Below are 15849 nucleotides of genomic sequence, written 5' to 3'. Positions count from 1 at the left end.
CCCCTGAAATCCTCCAGAAGATATGTTTACATCTGCACCCATGGAACCTGTGAATGGACCCTACTTGGAAACAGCCTTTGCAGATGTAATTAAGTGAAGGATCTGGAGATGAGACCATATGGATTTGGGGTGGCTCCTAAATCCAAGGCCAGCCTTACAACAGAAGGGTAGTGGGAGATTTCAGAGAACGCCGGGAGATGATAGAGCCAGAGATGGGAGTGATGTGTCCACAAGTAAGGAACGCTGGAGAGCAGCCTGGAGCCGGTGCTCCCTCAGAGCCTCCAGAAGGAACCAGCCCCACCCACACCTCGATTCAAATTTCTGACCCCAGAATTCTGGGAGAATCCACTTCTGAAGCCATCAGTTTGTGGGTGCTTGGTGCAGCAGCCACAGGGAATGAATACAGACCCTGAAAGTGACATCAAAGAAGGAATGACCTGTGAATGCACAGGAGAGAGGGACGGGGGCAGCCTGCAGACAGGAGACCTTGGCAGGCTCATGGAAGATGAGTGGGAAAGGGTGGGCAGCTCCTCGGCTGAACCTCGAAAGCGGAAATGCAGCAGAGAGGCCTGAGTCTGGCAAGCTGGACCAGCAGGCTGGTCCCAGAAGGACTGGGGACTGGCAGGTGACAAAACCTCTAATTCTGAGGTACAGCATGGGGCTAAAGCCGCAGGATTGGCTGATGGTCTGCAAGAGGCATGGGGGGACCCTCTTCCCAGCTCAGAATTGATGACCACTCTCCCCCACTCCTGCCAGCTGGAGGAGTCCAGGAAGGGTCTGAACCCCAGCACAGCCGTGTGGAGCAGGTGGGAATGGAGGATTTGGGGTAACTCTAGGAGGCTCCCCACTTCTCCCCTGCTCAGCGCCAGCCACTGGAAGCCCAGGCCGGAGGCAGGAGAACCCCTCTCAGCTTCCATTATAAATGGACACCCGGGACAGACAGGCCAGAACAAACACAGAGAAAAAAGAGCACAGGGGAAGGGGGAGAACCACGTCAGAGGTGCTGCTGGAGAGAAGCTCCCGTATCTCCGAGATACAGCGGCCGGCAAAAAAGAAAACTGAGAATTCCAGAGATCTCCTGTGAATTAGGAAAACCATTTTTTTGAATGGAAACTTTAGTAGCAGTTTTGGAAGATGAAATGAGGGAAATCACATGCAGCAGAGCAAAATGACAAAGAGAAGAAGAGAAAAAAAAAAACAACCAAGATTTGAGCAGAGCACGAATCCAGGAAGTCCAATGAGGAGTCCCAGAAAGACAGAACAGAGAGGAGCAGGACTCAGAGCTTAGAGGCGTTTCCAGGTTGAAAGGGCCATGGGAATGTCCTACACCGAGAAGGAAAGAAGAAGAAGGGAGGGAAAGAAGGAGGAGGGAGGGAAAGAAGCGCGGCCCACAGCCGCACACAGTGCTGACGTCAAAGCACCAGTGCTAGGATGATAGAGGGAGCTAGTAGTTATCGTCCCTCTCCCCCGCCCAGGTTCTGAGCAATTTGGAAAAATAAAACAACAGAGAGGCGGAAGAGGGCTAAGTGTCACCTTTACAATCAGTGGAGGCTCAGCCAAGGTCAAGACCATCTGTGGGAACCCAGTGGGCCTGGCCTGGGGTACCCAAGCCCACTGCCTTGACCACCCACCCAGGCTCTAGGACTAGAAGGAAGGTGGGCTGGGCTGCAGGAACCCCGTGAGTCTTTCTGAATCTCCAGGGACATCACTGCTCCACGCTGGAACAGAGAGAGCCATGGCGGGAGACAGGCTATGGGGGACCCCATTGTGGAAACAGGAGTGGGGAGAAGCCAGGCCCCCTGGCCTCAGCAAAGCCTTGTCCATTGGAACCACATTGGACAGCCCCACAGCAGTGCTGGGACAGTGGGGTGACGGCTTCGACCCCCGGCGTGTGGACCCAGGTGCCCTGTCAGCTGTGAGTGCAGAGTAAAGACATCAGCAGCAGCCCCAGGCCTCCCCACCAGGACCTTGCAGGACCCCAGGCCCACGCCCAGATTCCGTGGTTTAAGGGAAGTTTGGCTGGAGCTATGTGTGAGGTGCGGCAGAATGTGGGGCGCTCACAGCTGGGGTGGCAGCAGGCGGTGAGCTGCCAGTGGGGAGGCGCGCTCACTGGAGCCCAGGACACTCTGTGGAGGCTCCTGAGGGCTGTGCACGCACGACTGGGAGGGACAGAGCTAGGGAAGAAACTCTGGTCTGCTCTCTTCCCCCACACCGGTCGCCTTCCACAGGCCCCCACTGACCCCCAACCAGAGGGCACAGAGCAGGGATCTCTGAGGCAAACGGGAAAAGGTCAGCTCCCCTCCCTGCTGGCCTGGCTCAACAAGCTCCCCCAAAACTAGGGCGAAAACCAGCAGATCTGGGAAGCAAACGATTCCGCCTAGAGGACAGCAACATCGCAAGCAGGGTTCCAGTGTGGCCTCGGGCAAAGCAGCCCAGTGCTGGGTGTGTCACCAAAGCAATGTCTGCAAGGAAAGCAATGGCGCTGAGAGACCCTGGGTGCTTTGTGTGTGTGTGTGTGTGTGTTTGTTTGTTTTGTTTTGTTTTTTTAGCAAAGTTTGGGGCTGAACGAGTGAAAAGTTCATGAAAAGCCACACACACACCAAAAAAAGAAAAGGGAAAACAGGAAACAAACAATGATTAACTTTAAGAAAAACAAAAAGTTTGAAAAGGAAAGAAGTGGGATTGCAGTATGTGATTCCGTTTTGCGAACTGTGATTGTATCACAGCTATAACGATGGAAACAGGAAAACAGATTCAACTATTAATTAAGACTTAATTCAGAGAGGCGCAAGAGGAGCAGAAACAGGCAGGAAGGTGGATGTTGAAGAGCTGAGTCCTCGGCTCCCGGGGTGGAAAGACAGAAGATCACGCCTAGAACTGAAGAATTCATAAAGAACATTCTAAGCATGCTATAATTATTATTATTATTATTCTTTGAGATAATAATAATAGCTTGTTAATAATAGCTTGTTAGTATTTTATTATTTGAGAGTATATTATTATTATTTGAGATGGAGTCTCGCTTTGTCACCCAGGCTGGAGTGCACTGGCACAATCTGGGCTTACTGTAGCCGCCGCCTCCCGGGTTCAAGAGATTCTCCTACCTCAGCCTCCAGAGTAGCTGGGATTACATGCACCTGCCACCACGTCTGGCTAATTTTTTGTACCTTTTAGTAGAGTTTAGAGAAACATGGCGGGGTTTCGCCATGTTGGCCAGGCAGGTCTTGAACTCCTGGTCTCAGGTGATCCACCCGCCTTGGCCTCCCAAAGTGCTGGGATTGCAGGCGTGAGCCACCGCACTCCACAGCCTAAGCATGTCATTTTTAAATATGGAGATTAATACCAGAAGAAATGGATAAAAACACTGAAAGAACCCTCCCAACGCTGGGGCTCTGGGATGTGAAAGGAGGAAGACAAGAGCTCTTTTCCATTGTAAGCTTGTTAATATTTTAGGACAGATAGATAATAGGTAGACAGATGATAGGTAGGTAGGTAGGTAGATAGATTCATCTGAGATCAAAAGCTTAAACTTAAAAATTACACCATAGTGAACAGGGAACACTTCTACGCTGCTGGTGGGAATGTAAACTCACACAGCTGCTATGGAGAGCAGTGTGGAGACTCCTTAAAGAACTAAAAGTAGAATTACCATTTGATCCAGCAATCCCACTACCGTATCTACCCAGAGGAAAAGAAGTCATTATACGCAAAAGATACTTACACATGCATGTTTATAGCAGCACAATTCACAATTGCAAAATCGTGGAGTCAACACAAATGCCCATCAATCAACGAGTAGATAAAAAACTCTGGTGTGTGTGTGTGTGTGTGTCTGTGTGTATATATATATATGTGTGTGTGTGTGTGTGTGTGTGTATATATATATATGTGTGTGTGTGTGTGTGTGTGTATATATATATATATATGACGGAATACTATGCAGCAATAAAAAGGAATGAATCAACAGCATTTGCAGTGACCTGGATGAGACTGGAGACTATTATTCTAAGTGAAGTAACTCAGGAATGGAAAACCAAACACCGTATGTTCTCACTGATATGTGGGGGCTAAGCTGTGAGGACTCAAAGGCATAAGAATGACACAATGGGCCAGGCACGGTGGCTCAAGCCTGTAATCCCAGCACTTTGGGAGGCCGAGATGGGTGGATCATGAGGTCAAGAGATCGAGACCATCCCGGCTAACCCGGTGAAACCCCATCTCTGCTAAAAAATACAAAAAAACTAGCCAGGCAAGGTGGCGGGCACCTGTAGTCCCAGCTACTCTGGGGGCTGAGGCAGGAGAATGGCATAAACCTGGGAGGCGGAGCTTGCAGTGAGCTGAGATCTGGCCACTGCACTCCAGCCTGGGTGACAGAGTGAAACTCCGTCTCAAAAAAAAAAAAAAAGAATGACACAATGGACTTTGGGGACTTTGGGGGAAGAGTGGAGGGGGGGCGAGGGATTAAAAGACCACAAACAGGGTGCAGTGTATACTGCTCAGGTGATGGGTGCACCAAAATCCCACAAATCACTACTAAAGAACTTACTCATGTAACCAGATGCCACCAGTACCCCAATAATTTATGGAAAATAATCACACCACAGCAGGAGAGATTTTAATGGTCATTGTGTGTAATAAAGAGGTCCATGTCTGCACACACATTTCAGGCTTTATCAGTTTTCCCACAGGGCCCTTCTGGGTTCAGTCGCTTCTCCCGGGACAAGCTCCCAGCGCCACGTCCCCTCGGTGCTCAGTCTCAGTTGTGTCCTTGCATCCACCGGTCAGGAGAGACTCACTTCTTAGGCATGCCCAAGAAGATGGGAGGAGCCACAAGGAGTCAGGGGGCAGGAATGTCCGAGTGGGGACGACGCAGTAAGCGGCTGGTCCATTGGTGACCATGTCTATGCCACAGTCACCTTTTTTCACACATCCGTTGGACAGAGAGGACTAAGCCCATGAAAACGCAAGTAACAGGGACTCTCTCCCTTATCCCCAATTCACAGAGAAGCACACAGAGGTCTAGTAAGGCGAGCTGACTTGCCTGGGAGTAAAGGGGCTATGATTACAGCAGGGCCTGCCTGACTTCCAGGGCTCCAGAGCTCGGAGCCTCATGTCACCTTCTCCCCTGTCTGTGGGCACAGGCATGACCTGACGTGAAAAGCCTGGAAAGTAAAATGCATCTGTCTTAAATGCACTGAGAGAGGGTCACATTTAAAATATGTCTTCAATGCATTTTAATCAAGTATTTCTCTTGCAGTGAGAATGATCATACCCCAGTCTGATAGTTTCATATCAAATCTCTTCAAATTGTGTTATCTTAGAGTACCCACATGTGTATGCCTCCCTTGGCCAAATGAAATAGTTCCTTAGTGAACACTAAAACTGTGGTCTGAAAAGCTTGTTGAAAATATGGACAGAGGCACGTAACATGTAGGTCACTGGAAGCATTTCCCCAAAGGCACAACCTACATCCCTCTGGGCCTCCAGGACTGAGGAAGCCAGAAGCCCCATTCCAGGAGGACACACATCGTAGAAAAGGCACCTAATAGACATTTACATAGCAGCTCCCACCATTCATCTAGCAACAACTGGTACGGCATTAGGCAGCCCATGCTCCCACAGTGGCCTCGGTCCTTATGAAAGAACCAGGACCTGTTGGATTAACTCCTCCCAAACTGAGCTTGCCCAGCAAGCATTCTTACTGGAGGATTCTCCACCAGGAATTCTGGGGCCAAGGATTGGTATTCCAACAGAGAGACCCACCTTCCCATCTTCTTGTTTCAGCCTGTGGCAGCATGTACCTTCCACCTGCGTTTTAGTGACCCACCATCTGCACCACTCCATTTGCTTCAGTATCCCCTTTGTTGACATCATCTCCACCTTGGACAGTGGTGCTGGAGAAGCAGAAACACTGTGATTCTCTCCTCCTCGATCTGAACGGGAGCTGGGAAGGCTGGGCCTGCAGTCTTGAGGGGCTCGGAGGAGTCTTGGCTCCGTAAGCTACCAGCTGCCCAAACTTCGCGAGCAATGGGGTGGAAATGCCCAGGAAATGTGCAGAAGGAAGAGTGCCCTGTGCTGTCTGCTCCCCTTCCCCACCTGGGGGTGGTGGAGTCTGCCTGTGCTGGCTCAGTGCCTGGACTTGCACGGCAAGGCCTAAGGGTTGGTGAAGAGACAAAGGTGGAGAAATCGGGACAGTGAGAGGACTGGAAGTGGCTGGGAGTCACCTGTGGAGGAGAAGGAAGGACGGGACAGGAGCAAAGCAGGAGGCAGAAGGAAGTGCAGGAGTGCTGGGGGCTGGGGTATCTCTGGGTTCAGGGCTGAGAGTGAGGGAAGCAGTTTGTGGGGAGTCATAGCAAGCAATGCGGAGAGTGGCCAGGGAGAGAGAAATGTTAGGATTTTTGCATACGTTCAGAGTACACCTTCCTCCCACAAGCATCTTGGGACTTCAGTAAAGATTTGAACTACTGGGGTTGCTCTGCCTGTGGAATGGCTATTCTTTATTCCTTTACTTTCTTAATAAACTTGTTCTCACTTAAAAAAAGACTTGAATTATTTTGGCATTAGACAGTGTGATGATTAATTTATGGTCAGCTTGTCTGGGCCACTGTGCTAAGATATTTGGTCAGAACTCTGGATGCTCCTGTGAAGGTGTTTCTAGATGACATTAGCATTCGAGTAAAGCAGGTGGCCCTCGTCCAAGGGGGTGGGCCTCACCCAGTCAGTCGAAAGCCTGATTAGAACAAAGAGATTGACCTGCCCTGAGCAATAAGGAATTCCGCCCCCAGACTGCCTTAGGCCTGGAACTGCGACATGAGCTCCTTCCCAGGTTTCCAGCCTGCCGGCCCACCCTGCAGAGTTTGAACTTGCCAGTGTGAGCCAGTTCCTTAAAATCACTCTCTTCTGATGTGCACACCTTGAGCGGCTCTGCTCCTCCGGAGAACACGAACCAGAACAGTTAGTGTCTTCATGAAGACGTAAGTCCTGTATTAGAGGCCCCTGGAAGGACAGGCAGGTGCTAAGCTGAAGGCACCCACAAGGGAACACGACTGACGTCTATCCTGGGGCCTGGGAGGCACACAGGGGAGCCACAACCTGGGCTGGGACCGAGGGAACGCGGCTTGGGGATCCATAACCCACACAGAAAACAACCAGATAAGAATAAAGCAAGCAACAAATGACGTGCAAGACAAAAGAGACGAAGGGTCTTATAATAAGAAAAATACAAACACCCAGTGATAAAAATATCCACCTCCTGAGATGGGTCTCAGCTCCCGCCTGCCCTCGCCTCGGCCTCCGTCTCGATGATGCATGGGGGCTCACAGCACCTTCCTCCAGGACGAGTTGGGGCAAGGCATGAATACGCTCTGCACGGGTCCAGCACCCAGGAAGTGCCCAGACACGGGCGCAGTTGCTGCTGGCCATGGAAGGGGTGGCCCGACCACCTCCCCCTCTCCACTTGGCTTCTTCCTCCATAAGCCATGGGATGGGATGGGTGTCCTGCAGAAGCCATCAGGTCTGTAATGGGCTGAAGTGTGTCCCCCCAAAATTCACACGTTGAAGTCCTGACCACCAGTGCTTTAGGCTTTATCTGAAGGAGGCTTTATCTGAAGGAGGCCTTCTCTGGAGAGAGGGTCTCCACGGAGGTCACTGAATTAAAATGAGGTCATTAGAGAGGACACTGATCCAACAGGGCCAATGTCCTCACAAAGAGGAGATGTGGGGACAGAGGCAGACACAAGTAGAGGGAAGGGGAGGTGAAGGACACAGGCAGAGCTAGCACCTGCATGCCCAGGAGAGAGGCCTGGGACAGAGACCCCCCTGAACAGCCTGGGAAGGACCCAGCCCCACCCACACTGTGATCTCGGGCTTCAGCCTCCACCGCCTGGACAGGATCTGAGGCCTGAGCCCGCTGCCCTCGGTGCCTCGTTGCGGCAGCTCCAGGACACGGACACAAAGCTGTCACGCTCCCTGGCCACGCCTGCTCTGAGAGTCACATGAACAGTACAGAAAACGGTGCAGAGATGTGAGAGCAGAGGTGCAAGGCACCGTGGACCTGTTTGATGTCCCAAGATTGCAAACCCCTAAGGCAGAGTGACGGTTCCTCCCACCTGTGCCTGGGTCAGACCTCCCTGGTTGGAGGGAGGACGGGAAGGTGCCAGCAAGGAAGACAGTGGTGATGCCATGAGGCCAATGATGGTGATCATTTGATACCAGACAGAAATGTTTCCCATCGTCCCTGCTGTCACTCAGCATAGAGTGAAATCACGCACAGGCACAGAGGAGGGCAGCCCCGGACAGCCACCTCCTCCTGCCACCTGCTTCCCTCCCCACCTGCTTGCAGGAGAAGCGGGGGGCAAGGCCACGCACCCTCACTTTGAGCACGTCCTCTGTGGAGACTTGGAGCTAGAGAGACAAGAGGGTCCTTGGGTAACGGCAGATGACACCCTAGAGAGGGGCCATCTTCCAGGGATGCCGTGTCCAGCCCAGGCCACTGTCTGATTGGTGATGTCCCTCCAAAAAGCATAAGGTGACTGGGCGCGGTGACACACATCTGTAATCCCAGCACTTTGGGAGGCCAAGGAGAGAAGATGGCTTGAGCTCAGGAGTTCGAGGCCAGCCTGGGCAACAGGGCAAAACCCCATTTCTAGACACACACACACACACACACACACACACACACACACCAGCCAAGTGTGGTGGTGCATGCCTGTAGTCCCAGCTACCCAGGAGGCTGAGGTGGGAGAATTGCTCAAGTCTAGGAGGTCGAGGCTGCAGTGAGCTGAGGTGGTGCCATTGCACTCCAGCCTGGGTGACAGAGCAAGACCCTGTCTCAAAAATAGGAACAAATATTTTAAGTTGAGCTTCAACTTCAAAATGCTGTCTTGGGGTAGAACGCCGTCACCCCCATCCACCTGCAGACTCCCAACTTCACAAGTCTTCTGAGAAGTTCTCTGCTGTTTGGGAATTTTCAGGGCTGGGGGGCAGATGAAATTAGCAATTTGACCCCCTCCCGCTGTATCTAACGCAGCTCTGAAGGACCTCCAGCCTCTCTGAGTGACTCCCTGGGCCTGTCAGCTCATCTACATATACTAAGCTCAGGGCTTCAAAATCAAGGCTAAATTTCAGAGAGCAAAAGGTCTGATTGCAGGGCAATGGAAACTCACTGATCCCCGACATACTGTGCTTAATGCAGTAGGGGGAGAGGACGGAGGGGTCCCTGCTTTAATTTCTAGTCGGCTACCTCCAGGCTCAATACGTCTTCAGGTATTTTTACTCTCAAAAATGTTTCCAGTTGGAATGCAGTAAAGTAGGTCCATCTCCTTGAGCAAAATTGAGATCGAAAGGCATTTAGGAATCATTTTCAAAATCCCAAGATCTGAGGAGGAAGAAGGAGTTGAGACCTTAAAGGTTAAAATCCTGGCCATTCCAGAAGCATGTACTGGGCAAAGCATGGCTCTGACATCGCCCCTGCCCTTCCTCGAGCGTGAGCTGCACGTGTGGACGCTGATTCTTCTCTGCCAGCAGCAGCTCCAGGGATGCCCTGGCGCCTTCCAAGTTTGCTGGGAAGGAGGTGAAGTGTCGGCGTCCCCAGCCCTCTCTTTGAACTGGGTGCTGGACGTATCTTGCTTCCTATTTCATGGTCTTGGTCCTGTTCTGTGGTCCTGGTCTTCTACCTAAACAATTCTATGCTAAAAGCTTTCCAGGCGTAGATCCATAGAAATCAAGGCTCACAACAGTGCCCCCGACGGGCTTGGGCCAAGACACTGTTTCAGAGAGGGTTTTTGGCTGTTGAACCCATCAATAAGTAAAAAAGGACAAAAAGGAGAGAAGTAGACATTTAGGAGAAGGGGGTGGGGCTTAGCACGCAGCATCACCCCCACTGTTTCAGCCACCTCCCCTTGAAGGGCTCAGTTCCAAAAGGCAATTTTACTGCAGAGGAAACAACCTGGGAAGAGGGTGTGGACTTGACCTTGGTCACACTGCAAGATAACAGCAGGAACCAGCAAAGATCCAGGGCCTTCCAAAGCCAGGTCCCCGCTCCAAGGGAGGAACCAAGGAGAACCCAGAGCCTGCGTAAGATGGGAGGCCCAGGAAATCACAGCCCTTTGCAAACCCCCAATGCCTGCAACTCAAACACACCTGGCCTCTCCATCATGCCCAACCTGGGACAAGAGAATCGGCTCATCCCAGAAGGATACTTGGCAGAGCCACGCACCCCTGCCCTGCCTCTGCGACAGCAGCCTCTGCAGGCATGGACAGGAACCAACCAGTTCAGTAGCGCCTCGCTGCCTCTAGGTACCTGGAGTGTTGCACATGGTTGGCAAAGTGTCGCAGTCAGCTGCCTTCCCCTTGCTTCCTGCAATTTTGGCATCGGCAGCCGTCCACATGCTTTGTCTGGGTGTTTGGTCTTTTCCCAGCATCACTGTGGAGCCTACAGAATCCACTGGGACAGGCTGCAGGTGGGACCCACAGAGTGAGAGGCAGGTGGCCTCTGCGTTGCCGCCCAGGGAGCGGTAGATGGGGAACTCCGTGCGGAGCCTGGCCTGGGTTCCTGCTCTCAGGGCAGCAGGACCAGCTGACCGGTGGAGAGGGGAGCTCTCTTTGCTTCCATCTGGGCCGTGACAGCCAAGGCCAGGAAGGTGTCCACGCCTGGGACCTGAGAGCCTCGGGGTGTTTGGCCCTTGGGGTTCGCATTCCAGGGCTTAGAGCGAGGAGCCAGGGAGCTGAGATCCAAACCCAACCAGGTGAGGGGTGGAGGGGAGGTGAGGCGCGCTCTCACGCTGACTCCAAAGCAAAGCCTTCCCTTTGAGCGCAGCGGAAACGTTTGCTGCACCCCAGGCTGTGGAGCAGTAGGGGCTGAGAGACACGGGGGCGGTTCGGGTTCTGTTTTTGCTGAGTGTTGTCTCTCCTTCAGTTGTCCCACAGCCGAGGTTCACAGCACGTGTCATGCTGTGTTCCTGGAAGAAGCAGAAAGCCACTGTTGGAAATGGAATTTGGGTCTTGGTTTCCTCAGCTATAAAATAGGGATGAGAAACCTCCATTCTACCTTTCTTGTTGGTTTTTGTGACAATGAATAAGATCATCTACATGAAAACATTTTGCACAGGATCTGATTATTGATTTTGAGCCAAATAATCAGACTATGTGCAACAGGCTATGCCATAGATTCTTATGCCTCTACTTCCCAGGCCCTTCAGGGGCGCCCACCTTTGTTGTAGCCCCGTGTGCGAGGGAATGGCCCAGCAAATCTCCGCAGAGCCTCCCGGGGCCTGGGTGTCAGCTGAGACTGGGACCTGTGTAGGACGGGGCCCTCCACGTAGAAGAAAGTCTGAAGGAGGAAGGGAAATGGCACCGCGCTCCTCCGAAGCAGGCAGAAGATGCTTTGCAGAGCTGAACGTGCCGTGAATAAAATAACCAATGAATTCCAGTCCATGAGCAAAATCCTCTACACAAACCTTGTTTGCACGATGCACATAAGGCACCATCTGCCTGTTCTCACCATGTGCTTCACTCAGCCTCAGGGTGACAGCTTGGAATGAACAGATGACATCACGCCGCTGCCCTAGTAATACAACGCTGAGGGATTTTTGTATGTTTGTTTTCAGCCGTTCGATTAATTGTGAGGCGTCGGGACTAGTGCGTATAGGATGAGCCTGGGCCCACCCTCCTCAGGAGCAGGGCCAAACAGCCCTCCCCGACGTCTCCCAAGGACCTGACCACTGTACCCTGAACTTTTCCCCTTCACACATACCTATTCCCACCCATTCAGTAAAGACATTCAAGGAAAATGTTTTCTCTGCACATACCCCAACTCCCAAATGTTCTTTCATTGCTGTTTCAAAACAGTGAACATGCTGTTAGCAGAAGCTTAGCTAAGCCACTGCACTCCATCCTCAGGTCTCCAGTGAGGGAAAGTCAGGATCCAGGTGGGGAAGAGAAAGGGCACACGTAGTCTCCCCTGCCTCCCGCGCCCTCAGCAGTCCCCAGCTTCCTGTGACCCCTTGTTTGGGGAACAGCCCAGCAAACCTTCGCAGAGCCTTCTGGGAGTCAGGTGAGGCTGAGGCAGGGACTCTCAGAAGACAAGGCCCTCCACGCAGATGAAAGCCTGAACCAGGAGTGAGAACGGCAGAGTGCTCCTTGCAGATACTCAGACGGGGCTTTGCATAGAGGAATGTCTGTCTCTCAGGCTTTCCAGGAGCGGGGTCCAGCTAAGCTCAAGGCCAAGGAACTTCACAGAACAAAACTGCCCCCACCCTGAGCTCAAGAAGGATCAAGGCCTTGTGCCAGGGGGCCACAGTGTGGGGCGTCTCGACTCTGGCTGGACTTGGGGGAGGTGACAGGGGCTGTGAAAGGGCAGCCACATGTCCTGTCGTTTCCCAGGCTCTGCATGGCTGGGCATGGAGGGTGGCCGGAGGCTGCTGCCTTGCGTAGGTAGGAGCCAGGGGCGGGGCACAGAGGAGGGTGCCCTTGAGGTGGGAAATGGGGGTCTCTAGTGGGGGCTCTGCAGGCCCAAGGGGCTGGAAGCAACAGGTTACCCAGTTGTGCTGCTGAGCTCCCACTCGGGAATGTCTGAGCAGAACGATCTCCACGCCACAGAGGGGCACTGCTTGAGGCGGGAAATGGGGGAGCAGGTGATCACCGAGAGGGGGTGTGAAGAGGAGGGGGAGCAGACCAGCCTGGCTGTGGCGGGGAGAGGAGGTGGCGCCAGCCTCTGTGAGCCACAAGACAGGTGAGGCCTCTAGGTGAAGTGTCCAGGAGGCATTTGGAGGTTTGGATGTGGTCTTGGGTGGATGTCCTGTGGGAAGGGAGTGCATTCGGGGAGCTGGGATGAAGTTTCCAGGCAGGCATTCTGGAGCAAGGGCTGCAGTGGCACAGCCGCCTAGGTGGCAGGACACCGAAGGAGAGGTAGGTGCAGAGTGACCTGGGAGACTCACTGCGTGACCCCAACGTGGAGGGCAGGAGCAGGTGGCCTGAGTTGAGACGCAGGCAGCACCTGGCAGGTGTGGTCAGTGGTGAGGGAGTGTGGAGCCCCAGGCTCTGTGTGGGGTGCAGGATGGGGGACAGCTGCAGGGGAGGGGAGGAGAGGGATGCAGAGCTCTGTAACCCTAAGGAGAGCAGAGGGCCTCTGCAAAGCCCAGAGGGTACAGATGGGGGGCGTGGGAGACAGCCGGTTGTCTGGAAGCAGGAGGGTGTGGGATGACCTCTCGTGCTGGCAGAGCTGGTGGATGGGGTGCAGCAGGAGGCTATGTTGCACCAGGTAACAAGCCTGGCATGAGGGCCCATCTCTAGTGGGGGGTCTGCAGGCCCAAGGGGCTGGAAGCAACAGGTTACCCAGTTGTGCTGCTAAGCCCTCACTCGGGAATGTCTGAGCAGAACGATCTCCACACCACAGAGGGGCACTGCTAGCTGGACACGTGCTTCCTCCTGGGGTCCCATGGCGTTTAGGGCCTCTGGTTTCTAAGGGATTCCTGAAGCAAGTGCTTCACGGCCAGTGCATAGAGGCGTCCAGTGCAGTCTCCATGGCCCCCATCACCTGGGAAGGCCTTCAAGGGAGGTGAGAATTGCTCTGGGTTGGGGAAGAAACAAGAAGGTGGCTCAGCCAGCGTGACCCCCGGGACTCTAGTTGGGACCGGCTGCCTTTCTTTAGGGTGGCCTTCTGCAGAGCTGCCAGGCCAGCACGGGGAGCCCCTGGGGATGTGGAGGGAGCAGGGCACTCGGTCCCCGCTGCATCACTGAGCAGCTGGATCAGACTTCTCCTGAAGGTCCCTGAACCTTTGGCCTCTCCACCGAGGTGAGTGTACTGTCCTTATTGCTTACCTCCATTTGGGCTGGAACTCCTGTGTGTTTACAACACAAAAAGTTCCAACTGACAGGGTGCTCAAAACTGCCACTGAAAATAGAAATTACATCACTGTTGCTAAAAACAGTTGTCTGTGCAGAATTTCAGGAGGGAGAATAAGGAAACCTTTCTTGATATATTGGCATCCCAACAACCCACATCCAAAGAGCAGCGTTTCCAATGACACCGAAGAAAACAGGAACTGCTGCCAGGCGTGCCATCCTGGGAGTCCCAGCAAAGGTGCCATCCTAGGAGTCCCAGCGAACGTGGTGACCTAGGGCTCATCTTGACCCCTGCCAGGTGTGGGTGGCCTCTGCACAGTCCATTCCCACCGCTGGAAATAGAGCAAACGGAGAGTTTTCTGATTTGAGAAAACACAGCGTAACAAAACAACAACAGAAACAACAGCAAATAGCCCGAGTTTTCCTCCATGTCTCCATCTGCAAGGAAGCAACTGTGGAAACCACGTAGAACCGGCAGCACCACTGGGGAAAGGAATGGGCTGATAAATGAGCAGAAAGGACCACCCAGGTGTTCGCTGTCATGCCGGGGGGCTGTGTGGGTGCTCCATGTTTTCGATGTCCAGAGATGAGAAGTTCCCGAAAGGTACTGGAAGCTGAGCTCAGCCCCCGCTCCTCAAGCTGGAGTGTCTCGGCCTACTTCCTGCACGTCAGGGTGCCCGGACTGGCAGGTAGAAGGACGCTCATTTCTGACGGACACACCAGAGATAAGGCCCTCGAGACCTCTACCCATGCCCTTCTTGTTCTGTGGGTGCCACTGCCACCACAATGCCCTCAACAGAGCCCTAAACAAGGCGCGCCCAATGAGCAGCGTGCGGAAGCCCCAGAGGAGGTCCTGGTCCGGAACCCGGATCCCCAAACACTCACATCAGAGCAGAGTGCTCCGGCTTCCCACAAGGCTGCGGGAAGTCTTTATTCAGCACACGGCAGAGTGTTTTTGCTCATCTGTGTTTTTTTCTTTGGAAACAGACTTTCCACACAGGATGTGACTTCTTTACTTCTTAGTCTTGCCTCTGTAAAATTTGTTACTTCTTTAGTTCTGTTCGGATTTTGAAAACACATCATTTTAATGCCAAGATTAACAAATGTGGCTCTTTATCATGTTGGAATTGACCCAACAATTCACAGATTAAAAAAAAAAATAAGACAAAACGAATCACGTTGGAAAACGTTGCACATTCTTTTCGTCAGATGGTCCTGCTGACCCCACAGGCCCAGTTCCTCCCACTGCCCATTCTTGGGAGTCGTAAGATTTAATAAAAAACAAAGCCAAAGCTCCCTGCCTTCATTTTTATGTCCTTTGTGCTGACAGTGTCTTCCTGCCACAGCCCTTCTGTGTAAACAGCCAAATCTCTGTCCCTCCCCATTGGCTGATTGGAGCAGGGTGAACACTGGACCAGATGGCAGCCAACCACTAAGCTGCCAAGGGCCGTGGCATGGGTGGCCTGGATCAAAAAGATGAGTCGGCCAAGTGGAGTCCTCCTGGGAATTGGGAAACACAGAGGCTGAGCTCACTGGCTGCAAGAGCGGAGACCAGGAGGATACCTATCTGGATTCAGCAGCAGGGGCTGGGAAGGCTGCAGTGTGTGAGCCTTGAGCAAACTGGGGAGATGAGGGACCAGGACCCGTGAGGACGGAGAGGGAGCAGGCTGGCAGAGGAGCCACGGAGGAAGCAAAGATGACCACACTGCCCCTGGAGCAGGTGGAGCAGGGAGTCTCCCTGATGCCTGATTGCCTCTCTCCTTCCAGACCTTTCGTTTTATAGTACATAGCCTTGTCCAGACATCTTTTAGGGCCTCTCTCGCATCCTCTTGACCTGCCTGTGTCCTGATGGTGCTTCACTAGGACGTCAGGTGCTTCTTGTCATCTGCCCAGGGCTTCCTGGATGCCTGTCATGGGACAGAACTCATCTCTTCTGGGGCCCATAAGTGGCAGCACAGGGGAGTTCACAGACCCGGGAGAAACTCTCCATCCATGGGACAGAAGCTG

At 53.1% G+C, this 15849-nt stretch overlaps 1 pseudogene; it reads right to left on the bottom strand.

The window, feature by feature from the left end:
- Nucleotides 1-2057: 2057 nt before the first annotated feature.
- LOC126932276 (uncharacterized) lies at nucleotides 2058-10949 on the bottom strand (annotated as a pseudogene).
- Between the last annotated feature and the right edge of the window lie 4900 nt (nucleotides 10950-15849).

The sequence above is a fragment of the Macaca thibetana genome, chromosome 12 (genome assembly GCF_024542745.1).
Source record: "Macaca thibetana thibetana isolate TM-01 chromosome 12, ASM2454274v1, whole genome shotgun sequence".
Classification (NCBI taxonomy): Eukaryota; Metazoa; Chordata; class Mammalia; order Primates; family Cercopithecidae; genus Macaca; species Macaca thibetana.
The sequence above is the reverse complement of the archived record's forward strand: the minus strand, read 5'-3'. Positions and strand labels throughout refer to the sequence as shown.